General features: G+C 42.5%; 1 long non-coding RNA gene across 1 annotated transcript; it reads right to left on the bottom strand.

Moving 5' to 3' along the window:
• Positions 1–1,552: 1,552 nt before the first annotated feature.
• Positions 1,553–17,032, bottom strand: LOC131399380 (uncharacterized). The gene is made up of 4 exons (XR_009217122.1): positions 16,450–17,032; positions 6,576–6,647; positions 5,747–5,812; positions 1,553–1,774 (listed from the first exon to the last, which is right to left on the bottom strand). It is a non-coding gene; the product is annotated as an uncharacterized LOC131399380 (long non-coding RNA).
• Positions 17,033–17,611: the final 579 nt, after the last annotated feature.

Below are 17,611 nucleotides of genomic sequence, written 5' to 3'. Positions count from 1 at the left end.
CTCGTCTTTAAGACAGGTGTCATCTGTTCTGGAAAGTCTTCTCCACTCACTAGAATCTTTCATCTCTCAGCAAGCTCCTCCCAGGCTGAGTTAGCTGTCCCTCTTATGCACTTCCCTAGTACCCAGACACGCCCCTGTCTGAGCTGGGGCTGCTGACTGATCTGCAGGTCTCCCTCACTGAAGTGTAACCTCAATTAGGACAGATTCACCTTGCAACTCCAGTTCTTTGCGCATTACCTAATGATACTCAGTACATGTTTCATGATGAATGAACTGTGACTAACAGTCTTTTGGGGAACAGCCTTCTCTCTGGGGGCAAGACTGCTTACCTAGGAGGAAGACACACAAGCAACATTAAATGTTTGTATGTATATACACACATGTAGTGGGGAAGCATCTTTAAATAGAGATCACTGTGTGTGCATGCACATGTGTGCACGTGTGTATGAAAGAACGCACAGGTGATGGAAAGGTATTTGTTTCCTTTACCTTATTTTCCCCTTTGCTTGAAGTCCTCGTGTCTTTTTCCACTGGGATTCCTTGTGCTCAGATAACTATACTCTGCTCTCTCAATAGCTGTACCTCCTGCACACCATAACATTTCTTGAAATTCTGACTCAGTATTCAGGACAATATTCCCATGATAGGTATTCTGAACAGATAAGAATTCTAAAGACCAGAATACAATGCCACTTCCTCACATTACCATTCAGTCTTCTGTAGATTCAATCATCTTAACTCCTTTAGCTAATCCATCGTGGTAACGTGCTGGATCAGCACATTTAAATGTTTACACTACGTTATTATAACCTCAGATGAGATTTGTAACTGGTACTCATGAGGAATTATTAATATTCATTTCAATAACTCTTCTTCCACATTCAGATTGCTGAAGTGTCTGTTGTTGTTTAAAAAAGAAGCTTTCATAGGGCCAGCCCGGTGGCGTAGCAGTTAAGTGTGCGCGATCTGCTTCAGCGGCCCATGGTTCGCAGGTTCGGATCCCGGGCGTGCACCGACGCACTGCTTGTCAAGCCATGCTGTGGCAGCGTCCCTTATAAAGTAGAGGAAGATGGGCACGGATGTTAGCTCAGGGCCAATCTTCCTCAGCAAAAAGAGGAGGATTGGCATCGGATGTTAACTCAGGGTTAATCTTCCTCACAAAAAAAAAAAAAAGAAGAAGAAGCTTCCATCACATTGCTACTCATTTTCAATTTGTGGTCATTCTGCCCCCTCCCAAGATCTTGATATGTCAAACCTTGGGTTATTCTTCATTTTGTCAGCTTAATTAATTTGAAGGTAACCTGAGTTTTATTGTAGAAAATTAACAATGATCCATAAATAATGTTAAAAGTTTTAAGAATAGTTTCAAAATAATCAGCAATTTGTCATTCCATGAGGCTAGACATACTAAACAAAATTTTAATTATTAAGTTGTCTTAAATAGCTTAAATGTTGATATGTTAAATAGTTAAAATGTTAAATACTTTAAACGTTTAAATAGTTTTAAATTGTTATGATCAACTTTAAAAAACAATATATTAAAATAGCTGTCACAAGGCATTATCATATGTAGGAATTATAAGATAAAATGTGAAATTAACAACGGTGAACAATTTTTAAAATTATCCTTTCAATTAGAAATTAAGTCATTAAAATGTTTAATTTTCATCTATCACTATCATTGTTGTATAATCCTTGAAATGAACTGAATTCGATTCCAGATCAATTGCAGCAGACAACATTTCTTCCATTTTCTCCAGAGAAAAAGGCTCACCTTGGAGGGACAAGAAGGGAAATTCACCATTTATAATTTTCTGATTTTTTTTCTTTCTCTTTCTACTAGCTAGCTTAATTGCCATGAAGCTCCACAAACCCCCACTGTGTCGCTAGTTACTCTCTCTGGGGCTGTAGAGCCAGTACATCATGACAGTCCAGAGGGTCAAAGAGTATGCTGTTGTACACAGGCAGATTTGGGACTTATTTTACCTTGCAGTAAAATCATAGCTCAAGCAACCTATAAAATTGATCATTTCAGCCAAAACAGCTAGAAGACATAAGGACATCATGAATAAGGTTGTTTATTTACATTAAAACCATTGAAATTGTCAAAGGATTAACCTAAAGTCCCAGTTTTATAGGGAGTCTAATCATTATATTTTGTAAGGATATGAAGACAGGATTAAATGGTTGCTATGCCAACTTGCTGCAGAGCAGATAACAGAGACTTGAAACTGTAATGATTACATCTCTGAATATTCCCTAACCAGGTCTGGCCAACTTAGTGATGCCAGCTGAACCCAGTGACAGATGCCATTCATCATCCATTTCAAAACAGTCCTCTTTGTTATAGTTTGGTTCAGTGTTGCTGTCAAATGAAACCAAAAGTTGGATAGAAAATCTGTGGGCTTCAGTTTGATTCAGGTAACAGCTGAGGGCCATCTTGGATATTGGTTTTACCAAGATGAGAAGCCAACTCAGGAAGAATGTTGGAAAGACGTTGACTATTGAAATAAAACTCTGTCCTGATATTAAAAACATGGAAACATCCACATCACCACCTTTCCCCCAAAGAGTCTTGGCCCAACAAGTAAGTTACCAAGGACTGAGGATACCTTCCTTCTGAGCTGAAGTCTCCTGCCTCTACAAACAATGCATTCTAAGTTGGAATTCAGTTAATAATACAGAAATCATTCAAGTGGGGATGTTGATGACAATGATGATAGCATTGTCAAAGGAGAATGTGCCACGTTCTTCTGAAATCATGCTTATATCCTAAGAAAACAAAGAATGCCAAAAATGCCCAGAAAGACAAATTCTGAATCTTTCTTATACCTGATTGTTAAATACTAAATCCACTGCAAATGAACTTTGATGGGCACCATGGAAGTCCTTAAAAGAATACTCAAAACAAACACTTATTGAGAACGTCCGTGTGCCAGGCACTGATCTAAGTGCTTCACATATATTAACTAAGTTAATCTCCCAACACCTCAGGAGAGTTAGCACTGTCATCCCCACTTACAGCTGAGGACACCAGCACACAAGGAAACAAGGCAGCCTGCCCCAGCCAGGGGGTGGAATTGCTGGATGTGAACGCCAGCATCCAGCTCAAGGTCCATGAACTCAATGACCACACTCTACTGCTCAGAACAAGGCCTTGCTCACAGTACAATACAGAAGCTGGTCTCACTGCTTCCTTTGGCAAGGAAGAGGTATGTAGTATTTGATTAAGGATGGGAGGACAATAGCTTAATGATTAAAAGCACAAGCTTGGGAGTCAGACGCCTGGGTTCCAATGCTAAGCCATCTCATTAGCTTTAAGATCCTGCTCAAATCACTTAACCTCTGTGTGCCTCAGTTTCCCTGTTTGTAAGATGGAGATGATAATAATACTCCTATCTCACAGGGTTGTCATGAGGATTAAAGTGTTATTAGTTAAATAGCACTTAGAACATTGCCTGGCACATTGGCAGCAACTTGTGTTTGTTTAAAAAAATTTTTTTTGAAGTCTTCCCTGCTGCCAAATACCGTCTGACACAGTACACATGCCTGGACATATGTGGACTCCTATTGTGTAGGAACGTGATTCCGTGCGATGTATGATGTTCATCATACGACATCCTGGGCATTCAGGATGCATATTCTCAGACTGATGAACACTCTGGGGATGGTGTGAAAAGCTGCACTGTCCCTGCCTCCACTGCAGCCTGTCCCCAATCTCCCCATTTCAGTCAGTAGCATTACCATCCCACCCATCACCCAGGTCAAAGCCTGCTGCCTGGACTCGGCTCCCATCTCTGTCCCCTGCACTCTGTTACTCATCACGACCCACGGATCCTGCTGTACACAGTCCTGTTGGATCAATCTCGTTCCATTCCCATTGCCACTGCCAGATCAGGCCCTTATTAGGGTACCTCAAAATGCTGACACAGCCTCCCAACTGGTCTCCCTAGTCTAACCTCTTTCTCACTCATCTAGCAAACCTACCAGCACCACATTAACCGTCCCACAATCCCTCTTGCACAGTGTGACTCATCTGCTCAAAACCCTACCATGCTTCTCCACTGCCCGCAGGATGAATTCTGAACTCCTGAGCCCAGGCCTCCACCATCTTGTCCCAGTACATCTATCTTGAGTCATATCCTACTGTTTGCCAACAAGACCCTCTGGGCCCTGTCTTCCCACAGGCCCCCAAAACGGCGTGCTCATTCCCATCTCCCAGTTTTTGTTCATACTGTTTTATCAATCTATGTCTCCCTCTCATCGGCATCTTCACCCATTCTTCCTTCGTCGACTCATTCATTCATTAATTCAACAAACATTTGTTGAGACTCACTCAGTGTGGAGGTGCTACAATGCATAAGATTTTACCGCTGCTCTCAATAACTCATTCATAGCAGTTCTCCCTTCTTAAGAAATCGACTTTCTCTTTAAGTCTTCCCAGACCATCTTTCCAGGCTGGTCCGGCCCACACTGATCTTCCGATACTCACTTTGTTCTATTGTCTTATATTGTGAATTGTTTAATAAGTTTTATTCCCCCCAATAAGACTATAATATCCTTGAGAAAAGGATATTATACTTTTCTTACCATTACCTCTCCCTGCACTTAGTACCCCTCACCTACACACAGTAGGTACACCATATTAATGTTATTGAACTGTTTTGGAAATTTTGACTAAATTCATATTGCCTGATAGAATCTAGGATTTACTTTTCTGAAATTAATCCTTAGGATTAAGAGGCTGATGCTTTGAAAGTCCTAACATTTCCACCAAAGTTAATCCTAAGAGAACTGAACAATATCGTAAGAGTTTTTGGGTGGCAGCTGTGACTGGCATGTCATCTTACTCTCATCCCCTGTATTCTCACCCAATGGTGGATCGGTCTAAATGGTCAAACCAGTTGTGCATGGAGACGCAGTCTTACTCTTCCCTACTCAAAATTACTTGCACTTTTGACTCTTTCCCAAGGGATGAGCAACTCTGAATCATTCAGGACTCAATCTGTGAACCAGCAAACTGAACAAAAGAGACAGAACTCTAACTTTGCATTGGAGAAGTAGAGGTGACCAGTGAGAGAATGGTTTCAAGAGAACGTCCATTAGGCTCCTGCCATTCAGGGAAAACAAATGTACACATCAGCCTAAACAGAGAGAATTCCTAAAGGAAATACATTTGCACATGTAAGGGTGCAGGTATTATGCGTGTGTGTGTGTGTGTGTGTGTGTGCGCGTGTGTGTGTAGTTCAAGTTCAAATCAAATACATATGGTTCCATTAGCAAAAAGAACTAAAAATTCTCGTGTGAACTCATCTTCAGTTGAGGCTATATTGTCTGTAACTTCACTCATTGAAAATTCTTTAAAAAGGAATTTTTAGATATAATTCAAATCTTCAGTCTGGTAACAAGCATTGATTTATAGTGATTGACAGCTCACATTTTCCAGGTGGCAGACCTTTATTCTGGAAATACTCTAAGTGAATGGGATGACTTCAGTTTACAGAAGTATCACTACACTTTACAAAATCCCATGAGGCAACATCCATCTCCCCTTAACCTACCCTTTGTCCTCTTACCACCCACAAAACAGAAACCACCCTAAAACCAAAACAGGAACAGTAAATAAGTTTTTTTAACCAGAATGATTGCCTTTAAAGTATTCCTTAGAATTTTTGCATAATTGTTGTTAAATTATTAATCACTTAAATAAGTCACTGTCATAAGATAAGTAATAAATCACTCTTACCCTCTTCAGTCATATCTTGATCAGTTCTTCTGGTGAAAGGATCCCATGTTTAGCTGGATCTAAGACCTACAGGAAAAGAAAAGACAGATATATTTTTTGTTTGGTGAATAAATCCCACATGATGAATTTTTCATATAAATATAAATTTATATAAAATCTGGAGCTTACACACCTCAAAAGATCGAAGGTATCTTCTGGAATTGGTCTCTATCTAATTATGCAATAAAAGGAGTAAATGCCACAGTATGCAGCTCAGTCTTTACATAACAAATTACCACATAAAATGAAACAAAAGCTACTAACACACTACGATAATAATACTTCCCCCACTGAAATCTTTTTGTATTTCTAGATATGAAAGTTGAAAGCACTCCATACCCACAGGAAATACGTAGTTTAAAATCACTGGCATGTTTGATGTTATCTATTACTTTTTTTCATCACTATGGAAATCAATTTATCTGGGAACAAAATGCCTCCAATAAACCAACTATGTTAAGTTGATGCTACACTTTCTCTAGAAAAATAATTAGGGATAATTCTTACTTATTATCGATAATTCCAAATAGAATAAGAATGTTGTCGATTTATGCTTTTTGTAGCTTATTTGCCCCTTAATTACCCTTTGCTTATTAGATTAACACTAAAGTGGTTGCTATTTCTAAGCGCATAGCAAGTGGCAGTTCAGAAGTGTAGTGAGAAGCTAGAAGGAAGCTGTCCTAGGATAAATGTTGGTTGAGGATAATATACAAAGTGAAAAAGCCAAGTGTTTGAAATTAAGGTAATTCTAACCATTACTTTACCTTAAGAATTACATTGACTTTCTTACCTTCTTTCCAGCAGTACTCCATCACTGGAAGAAATTTTTCGAATTGAATGTATCCAGTGGGTGGTTCTTCTGCTACTTAAACATTCAATAAACAAGAGCCGCCATTCACTCAACAAATATATTGAGCAGCTACTCTTTCCAAGCACTGTGCCGAGCGTTGGGGAGTTGATGATGAGCATATGTGGGCAGGGCCCCGCTCACAGCATTTATATTCTGTAGTGGAGACATATACTGATCAAAAAACAGCAAAGCAAGGCCAGCCTGGTGGCGTGGCGGTTAAGTCCGCATGCTCCGCTGTGGTGGCCCGGGGTTGGCAGGTTCGGATCCCAGGTGTGGACCTACGTACTGCTTGTCAGGCCATGCTGTGGCGGCATCCCATATAAAGTAGAGGAAGATGGGCATGGATGTTAGCCCAGGGCCGATCTTCCTCAGCAAAAAAAGAGGAGGATTGGCATTGGATGTTAGCTCAGGGCTGATATTCCTCACAAAAAAAAAAAAAAACAACAAAGCTGAGTGTCTAACAATAAGTCTATGAAAGCACAATGAAGGAGCGGAGCATGGGGTCAATTACAGCAGAGAGGAGAGGAGACTTATCTAGGCCAGGAGATCAGGAAAGGCAGTCATAAGGTAATCACACCGGAGCTGATGGATAAAGGATGAGGAGAAGGTAATCAGAGACAGCAAGGAAGAGACTCCAGGTGGAGGAAATTACAGGCACTAATTTCCGTGTGACACAGCGGAGGCCAGGAGGCTGGAACACAGGGAGCAAAGAGGAGAATGTTTCCAGATGAGGCTGGAGAGAGAGAGACAGGGAACAGACAACGCAGGGACTTATCGTCCATGAAAGTGCCTTTGGTCGTTATCCTAACACCAGTGGGAAATCACTGGAGGTCTTACAGATGTGTCTGAAAGATCACACTGGCTGTGGTGAGGTGGCTTCTGCAGCGGTCTAAGCAGATATCATGAGGGCTTGCGTTAGAGTGGTGGCCAGGGAGAAAGGGGGATGGTTTCAAGAGATATTTAAGAAGTAAAATCAATAGGACCTGGTGCTGCATCTATTCTGGGCAAAGATGAGAAAAGAGAGAGGAGTCCAGGACAACTGCCAAGATTCTGACTTGCACAGAGGGGATGGAGTGATGCTTCTCCCTGAGATAAGGACCACTGGATAAGGGACCAGGTTAGGGGAACAATCTTTCTCCCAAGGACCGAGGTACATATCAAATCATCGTAATATTTATTAAATACCTAGATGGCCAATGGAACTTTGTTATACCACCACTAATTAAGAGAACACTACAGCTGAGAAAGAGAATTTTTGGTTCCTGGCTCTTAATAAGAATTTTGGTTCTTATTAGATGAGAATGAGAAAGACTCCTGCCCAGAGGTTCAACTTGGATGGTGTGGCTGAACACAACACCATTGATCTTAACTTCATGTCAGGCTATTTACCAGAGGCTGTAAATTTTCCACTCCCTTTCAAAAATCCTATTAAAAGGCTCATAGATCCCAATTCAACAGACGAGCTTTTAACAGATTTATTCTTTGAGCAAAAAATAAGAAATCTACAGGTTGCTGCTATGTGGAACACACTGTCATCCCAATGACAACTATTTTTTAATATTTATGGGAGATTCTCACCTAGTATGAGTAGAGACCTCAGACTCCAGTATCAGCAGAAAATGTCATCCATCTAATGACAGAATGACATGTTTCAGAATTTTTGAGCCATCAATACATGAACAATTGTCTTCAGCTGCCTCTAGGTCCAAGGCGAGCATTTTGCAAATTAATGTTCATATGGCTCTGATGTGCTTGAGTAGCACTCTGTAACTCCCAATGCCAGGGGCCTCCTAAAAATAAAATGTCAATCTCAGGAGACTACCTTTGGAGGGATATATTTTTTTTAAATAATTTTATTTATTTATTTATTTTCCCCCAAAGCCCCAGTAGATAGTTGTATGTCACAGCTGCACATCCTTCTAGTTGCTGTATGTGGGATGCGGCCTCAGTGTGGCCGGAGAAGCAGCGTGTCAGTGCGCGCCCGGGATCCGAACCCAGGCCGCCAGCAGCGGAGCACGCACACTCAACCGCTAAGCCACGGGGCCGGCCCTGGAGGGATAATTTTTTTTTTTTTTTTTTTTTTTTTTTTTTTGTGAGGAGATCAGCCCTGAGCTAACATCCGCCAATCCTCCTCGTTTTTGCTGAGGAAGATGGCCCTGGGCTAACATCTGTGCCTATCTTCCTCCACTTTATATGGGACGCCGCCACAGCATGGCTTACCAAGCAGTGCGTCGGTGCGCGCCCGGGATCCGAACCAGCGAACCCCGGGCCGCCGCAGCGGCGGAGCGCGCGCACTTAACCGCTTGCGCCACCGGGCCGGCCCTGGAGGGATAATTTTTAAAGTGTTGAGTTTCTATTCTGATTACTCCAGAAATTTGCTCCAGAAGCTAGAACAATGGTTTGCTTCCCTTTCCCCTGACCCCCAATAAACCACTATAGAGCAAAGAGTCTCAACCTTGAAAGATCAAAAGCAATCTTTATTTCATGAGCATCCTCATCAATCTACAAACTGTTTTTAGTTTTCCACAGGGAGTTCAACTCTACAGCACTCTCTCCATCACGTGAGAATCACAAACACAGATTATGTGCCCCATGACACTCCCCCGGCTCCCGCACAACTTCCACAGCCGTCGGTGCTCTGAACACTTGGGTGAAAGCTGCAGATTGTTCTGGCCTGTCAGATCTGTGTAGAGCCAGAACCGTACAAAAATAGTAAATTAAAGCAGATCTCTGACTAATCAGGGGAGCAGAAGAGGCATAAATTTTCTTTGACTTTTTTTTTAAGAGGGATGACGAATAAACAGAGGTCTTGTGGTTAAAAAGTAAGGAGAGGGCCGGCCCCCGTGGCTTAGCAGTTAAGTGCGCGTGCTCCGCTACTGGCGCCCCAGGTTCGGATCCCAGGCGCGCCCCGACTCACCGCTTGTCCAGCCATGCTGAGGCCGCGTCCCACAGACAGCAACTAGAAGGATGTGCAGCTATGACATACAACTATCTACTGGGGCTTTGGGGGAAAAAAAAGGAGGAGGATTGGCAATAGATGTTAGATCAGAGCTGGTCTTTCTCAGCAAAAAAGAGGAGGATTAGCACGGATGTTAGCTCAGGGCTGATCTTCCTCACAAAAAAAAAAAGTAAGAAGAAAAATAAGTAAGTCCATCTTCAACTTGGGCAGATTGTGATAATCTTTCTATGACCCAACACTGTCCTCTAGAGGCCACATCTAATCTGTTCTTCTGTACAAAAAGATATCTAAGCAATGGCACAAAAACAGTACAATTATATGATGATTCTAAATACAACACTGATGAACTGGTTAATATATACCAGAGACTATTTTATATTACAAAAGGTTTTTTAATATTTAAATAATCTTTTTATTTTAGAATAGTTTGAGATTTACAGAAAAGTTGCAAAGACAGCACAGAGTTCCCATATAACCCCACTAGTTTTCCCCGTTGTTAATCCTTACATGACAATGGTCCAACTAGAGTTGGTTCCTTGTCACAACTAATGAACAATATTGATACATTATTATTCACTAAACTCCATGCTTTATTTGGACTCCATTAAAAAGAGAAACAAGAAGAGTAGGATAGAATTCCACTTCTGGTAATTTGGCAAGAGGGGTGGGGAGAGCGGAGGATAAGAGGTGGTTCTGTTATTTCTGGTGCTGGACAAACTAGTTACCTTTATGAGGCCATAAGTAAGGATGAAAAAACTACTTTCTGGAAATGTTTGCAATGATGGCTCAATGATTATTTAAATCCACATATTAAAATATAACAGAAATATATCAAATACTGAACCATACTCTATAGTGTGTGTGTGTGTGTGTATGTGCAATATATATACACACACATAGTGTGGATATACAGAGAGAGTTACGGGTTGAGTTGTATTCTCCCAAAATTGCTATGTTGGGGAGTCCTAACCCCAGTACCTCCAAATGTGACTTATTTGGAAAGACGACACTTACCGAGCAATCAAGTTAAAGTGAAGTCATTAGGGTGGCCCCTAACCCAATATGACTGGTGTCCGATAAAAAGCGGAAATTTGGACACAGAGACATGCACACAGGGAGAACGCCACGTGAGCATGAAGACAGCCATCTACAAACCAAGGAGAAAGGCCTGGAACAGATCCTTCCCTCATAGCCACCAGAAGGCACCAGCACTGCCATCACCTTGATTTTGTACTTCTAACCTCCAGAACCGTGAGATGATAAACTTCTGTTGTTTAAGCCACTGTTTGCGGTATTTTGTTACAGCAGGTCTAGCAAACTTCCACACACATATACGCCACATTTGAATCCAAAGACTCTGAATCACTGTCATCAAGCATAAGTCCCCACACTTCTCAGTTGCAGATTAGCAAAGCAAATAGTCACAGTTCAGAACAGATTTTAGAGTTGATACAGAGAACACAGTGCAGCTCAGACCTACTTTCTTCAGGAGAAAACTCAAGTCACCAACCTAGAATAAAATGAATTCAAGAGAGATTCCCTGAATTACAGCAGACATGTTTGAAAAGACCAAGAATTCATTGCCATTTCTTCACTTACACCAAAGTCATACTGGGAAAATCCACTTGACCTCTGTAGTGATCGAGTTTTTAAAAAAAATAGCTATCGCCTTTCTCCTAGAAAAATAACACAATATATTCTCCATGTTAAACCAAGGATAGTTTAAAACATTCTGGATAAAATGCACCCCCTAGAGTCCTCATTTGTCATACAGGGAGAACAGTAATATCTTCTTCACATGGTGGTTGTGAAGCTTACATGAAACATGACATGAAGGTGCTTTGTGAACCTTGAGAGTCTGTTATTATGATTATTATTCTTTCCACCAATAGTGTAAACACTTCTGGTTCTATATTGTGTAAGGACACCTCCTCTTGAAAGAATCACTCTCTGGTGCTGAAATTTCAGACATGTCCTCCTTGACCCACCAGATGGACCTAACTGTTTGTACAGAAGTTTGGTCCTGCCTCCTCTCTGTAAATGCCATGTGGAATGAGGTGAGACTGTATTAAACTGCTAGGCATATCTAATTCCTTGTCCCGCACGCTGGACCCTGCGTAGAGGACAGGCGGTGTGGATTAGCAGTGACACCTCCACCTCTGCTATCTCCCTACGTGCCTCTCTGGACTGACAGGAGAGGGAGAGTGACAGACAGCCACCAAATGCATCCCTCTTCCTCAAAAGACAGAAACAAACAAAACAAACCTACGCTGTTCCTGTAAACATGAATGAGGCAAAGTAAGTTATCATCTTTTTTCTTCATCTAAGAGGAGGGCTAATGTGCTGAAAAGGAGGTCATAATAGGAAAGTAACCTAGGCAGCATTTCTGAACACAAAGGGAATAAAACCTCTCTGCAGGAAGATCCCCCAGCTTAGCCTTCAAGGGCCATTTATAGTAAATTCATCTTCATAGCGTGCCAGCAGATGTGCACCCGGAAGACCAAGGCCCTGAGATGCTTGACTCTTCCTCCTCCTGAGAATTATGGTGGAGCAAGCGACCTGTAGAAAACATACTGCTTTCATTGCCACACAAGGGGCCCACCTCTGCAAGGCTACCACGTGCCTTCAGACATCCCATAGTCTCTTTGCATCCTCTTCCCCCATATGGAGAAGTCTCAATAAATAAGTAAATATCGTGGGATTTTTAAATATAACAGCATTTATCTAAGTCTCAAAGCATGAGGCAAATACTGTTTCTCACTCTACTTTGGTAAAAGTCAATTTTCTTAATCTATTTTGCATCTGAGAAAATGCAGGCACAGGGAGGTGAAGTGCCTATCTTGTCCTCCAAGTCAGTCTGGTGTTTTGATGGAATCACAGCCCAGAATTCTTTACTCCCATTCCCATAGGGAAATCATCAGGCCATCTCTTGTCTCATTACAGCATAACTATTTATTTTAATGTGGAACTCACTGACTAGGTGCAATAAAACACAGTGAAAATTCATTTCTCCCCAGTGACATAGTCAATAAAGTGAACTATTTCATGCTTCACAAACGCAAGATAATATCAGTAGTTAAGATGGTTTATAGCACCTACATTTCAACTAGTTCCAGGTCACTAAATAAGATACACGTACGAATTTTTTTAACTATTTGTTGTAAAAAATATAAAAACCATGAAACATTTCAAGTTACACTCTAAATACCACATACACAAGTTTTGACATAAATCATGTTTCAAACCAAAACATAAATACAATTTAGAAAATATTTCTCTACCTTAGATAGAATAAAATAATAAAACTCCCTGGCATTTGCCAAAAATAGTATCTTTACAAACGAAAAATCTTAAAGTCATCTACTTTAGAAAAATTATTTATTCCAAACATTCCAGAGGCTGTTGTGCAAAAACTGGATCTGTGATTGTTTTGGGTCAAAGTCTCTTTCTTATTACCGGATGTATCAAAAAAAGAATGAATTGTCTCTTGGCCAGACCATCAGATTGTAAGAATCAACAGGTGGCTAAACCAGGTGACTGATAGGGTCCCTTCCCACTGTGACTTTTTACAATTGGAAGCGATGGTGAATCAGTGGCTGTCAAGACATTAATACGTCCATTTCATCCTCTGAATGGCGGGGGGCCTCACAGGGCTCCAGCTACACGAACTGTTTCCTGCCCTCAGTTTCCATTTCTCCCCACCTGGGCCCGAACGCTGCCCCCACCCCCCCCAGCAGAGTCCTCTCCTACTGACAAGGGCAGAGGTGTTGGAGCAACTGTCCCCACTAAGGTGCTCTTCTACTCATTTCCACTAAAAGCAATTGTTGGAAATTGTGTTGCACTAAGATTGGAGGAAAAGCTCTACCCTGGGTTAACATTTGGTTTAAGCAAAGGGCAGTGGTTAACACAATAAATATCTGAATTTAGTGATGAATAAAAATGATCCTCTTTCTCCCTAAGCAGAAAATCCCCTAAAACAATTTTGGTCAAGTTGAATATGTAAACTTTATTAGGTCCACAGATATATAATACAACATGTTAACTTTAAAATATCACTATTATTATTTTAAAAGCAATTTTATTCAAACTCTCAATGCATCTTCAACAGAACTTTCTGTTACTAAGAGTTTGACTACTTTAGATCCCTCACGTGAGTGGAATCCTAAAGTTTTTGTCTTTTTTGTGTCTAGTATATTTCACGCAGTATACCATCTTCAAGGTCCATTCACACTGTAGTATATGACAGGATTTCCTCCTTTTTTTTTTTTTTTTTGGTGATGAAGATCAGCCCTGAGCTAACATCTGATGCCAATCCTCCTCTTTTTTGCTGAGGAAGACTGGCCCTGGGCTAACATCCATGCCCATCTTCCTCCACTTTATATGGGACGCCGCCACAGCATGGCTTGACAAGTGGTGCGTCAGTGCACAGGATCCGAACCTGTGAACCCTGGGCCGCCCAGTGGAGGGTGCACACTTAACCGCTGCCACCGGGCAGGATTTCCTTCTTAAACTGTTAGTTTTTAAAGATTAGATAACAGTATGGAACAATTGTTTGATGTAATATTTAGTAAAAAAGGTAAAATATTCTGGCTGTGTTTGAGTGATGGATACAAGAGAGATCATTCCCCTACTTTTTCTTGTGCAATTTATTTAACCCGCATGTCTTTTTTTAATAATGAAAACTTCCTAATATGGAAAGTGGTTGTAAAATAATTAGGTGAAGAAAGCAAGGTTCAGAACTGTACATACTGAATTGTCCTATAAGATTACAGTTATGTTAAAACCTATGCAGGGAAATAACATGGAAGGAAGTGCACTACAATCCTAATGATGATTATACTAAGGTGATGGACTGTACAGCTAATCTATGACAAAAGAGCCAAGAACATACAATGGGGAAAGCAAAGTCTCTTCAAAAATGGGAAAACTGGAAAGCCACGCAAAAGAATGAAAGCAGACCACTACATTACACCATACACAAGAATTAACTCAAAATGGATTAAAGACTTGAATACAAAACTTGAAACCATAAAACTCCTAGAAGAAAACACACCATGCAGTACGCTCTTTGACATTGGTCTCAGCAGTATCTTTTTGAATATGTCTCCTCAGTCAAGGGAAACAAAAGAAAAATAAACAAATGGGACTACAGTAAACTAAAAAGCTTCTGCACAGCAAAGGAAATCATCAACAGAATGAAAAGACAACTGACTAATTGGGAGAAGATATTTGCAAATCATATATCTGATAAGGGATTAATTTCCAAAATATAAAAAGAACACATATAACTTAACAACAACAAAAAAACAACCCCGTTAAAAAATGGGCAGGGCCGGCCCCATGGCTTAGTGGTTAAGTGCGCACGCTCCGCTGCTGGCGGCCCGGGTTCGGATCCCGGGCGCGCACTGACAGACTGATGCTCTGGCCATGCTGAGGCCGCGTCCCACATACAGCAACTAGAAGGATGTGCAGCTATGACATACAACTATCTACTGGGGATTTGGGGAAGAAAAAGGAGGAGGATTAGCAATAGATGTTAGCTCAGAGCCCGTCTTCCTCAGCAAAAAGAGGAGGACTGGCATGGATGTTAGCTCAGGGCTGATCTTCCTCACAAAAAAAGAAAAAAAAAAATGAGCAGAGGAGCCGAACATTTTTCCAAAGATATACAGATGGCCTATAGGCACATGAAAAGATGGTCAACACCACTAATTATTAGGGAAATGCAAATCAAAACCCCAATGAGATATCACCTCACATCTGTCAAAATGGCTATAATTAAAAACACAAGGGCCCGTCCCGTGGCTTAGCGGTTAAGTGCGCGCGCTCTGCTGCTGGTGGCCCGGGGTTTGGATCCCGGGCACGCACCGATACACCACTTCTCTGGCCATGCTGAGGCCACGTCCCACATACAGCAACTGGAGGGATGTGCAGCTATGACATACAACTATCTACTGGGGCTTTAGGAGAAAAAATAAATAAATAAAATAAAATAAATAAATAAATAAAATGAGACAAGTTATAAACAAACAAACAAACAAAAAAAACACAAGACATAACAAGCGTTGGGGAAGATGTGGAAAAAAGGCAACCCTTGTGCACTGCTGGTGGGAATGTATACTGCTGCAGCCACTATGGAAAACAGTATGGAGATTCCTCAAAAAATTAAAAATAGAACTACCATACGATCCAGCTATTCGACTTCTGGGTATTCATCCAAAGAACTTGAAAACCCTAATTTGAAAAGATACATGCACCGCTGTGTTCACACAGCATTATTCACAATAGCCAAGACTTGGAAACAACCTGAGTGCCCATGGACGGATGACTAGATAAAGAAGATGTGGGATATGTATACAGCAGACTACTACTCGGCCATAGAAAATGGTGATATCTTGCCATTTGCAACAACATGGATGGACCTTGAGGGTATGATACCAAAGAAAATAAGTCAGAAGGAGAAAGACAAATACTGTATGATTTCACTCATATGTAGAAGATAAACACATAGATAAGGAGAACAGATTAGTGGTTACCAGAGGGGAAGGGGGTGAGCGGAGGGCAAAAGGGGTAAAGGGGTATATGTGCATGGTGACGGATGGCAACTAGACTTTTGGTGTTGAACACGAAGTATCTATACAGAAGTGAAATATAATGATGTACATCTGAAATTTACATAATGTTATAAATCAATGTTACTTCAATAAAACATAATAAATAAATAAATACTAATTAAAAACGGAGAAGACATTGAAGGCAGAACAGCAGCCATCAGCTCAGCCCTCTGAAGTACTGCAAACCCCAGCCACCATTTGGAAAACTGCTCTAATAAGGTACACGGACAGTGCAGTACAGAACAGAACTCTCAACAGCCTGAGAATTGGGGGGTGACGGTCTGTGCGGACCGGATGAGCTCATTGTCCTGGAGCAGGGATGGGATCTGCAACAGAAACACAGGTCAGCTGCTGGGAGGGTCCCTGGCTGGCAGAGACCCCGGCCCTCTGGCCCGACAGCAGCCACGGCGCGGTGAACGAGCACTATGCCACTTCCTTCCTGAGGGCCAGTGGAACTACAGCTCACGTCGCTTGCTCTACGCGGGGTCGCTGAGCCAGACAGCTGTGAGTGGGCACTGGCCTGGGAACCCGTCCACCCGGGTTCCGGGCAGCTGGCCTCCGACTCCAAGTGACCTTGGGCCAGGTCCTTCCGCTCTCTGGGCTGCAGGCAGCCCATCTGTAATCAGGGAGCTTTGGCCTAAATCTGATTCTCCTTCCTACGCCCCAAACCATCAGTCCCTTTATTTTCAACACACACACTTTCTATTAGGACCCCAGGAAGTTAAGACGTGACGAGATGCATTCACTGTCTATTTCCAATCACAGAAAAAGAAGCTCTAACGACCTATCGGTCACTGAAATAATAATTTAAAAACAAGCGTGTGCTGTGGGTGTCAGAGTATGTTTCTCCCCTGCAGCCTAGAATATGCTTTTATAAGAGTTAAAGAGTTTCCACTTCTTAACTCCTAGCAGGGGTAGGGGCAAAAGCCGTTTCTAGAACCAGCTCCGCCCGAGCCCCCCCAGCAGCGCCTGGCACCCCTCCCTCCCGTCCCGGACGCCCGCTGACCCTTCTTGTCCCAGCGGCCCCGGGCCTGTGAGGACGGTCGCCTAGGCGGACTGAGAGGCGCCGAGACCCGCCAATACGGGACTGTCAGATCCGCGCCGCCCCCGCCCGCTCCGCCGCGCGGCCCCGCGCCCAGGTCACGCCAAGCCAGTCGCCGGTGGCCGAGGGATCAGATGAACGGAGCCTCCCGGGTCGCCCCCCACAGGTGAACGCCCGCAACGGCGTCCACTTCACCGCTCCGGCGGCGACCGAGCGCGGCGTCGCTCTGACGCTTCTGCAGCGCGACGCGACGGGCCGCCGCCAGGGCCAATCCGACCGAGCAGCGCGGGCGGGGCCGGAAGTGCGCAGGCCGCCATCTTGGCGTACGGCAGGGATCTCTGCGGAGACCAGGACCAGCGCCCTC

The sequence above is a fragment of the Diceros bicornis genome, chromosome 38 (assembly GCF_020826845.1).
Source record: "Diceros bicornis minor isolate mBicDic1 chromosome 38, mDicBic1.mat.cur, whole genome shotgun sequence".
Taxonomy (NCBI): Eukaryota; Metazoa; Chordata; class Mammalia; order Perissodactyla; family Rhinocerotidae; genus Diceros; species Diceros bicornis.
This window is presented reverse-complemented; position numbering and strand designations above follow the sequence as displayed.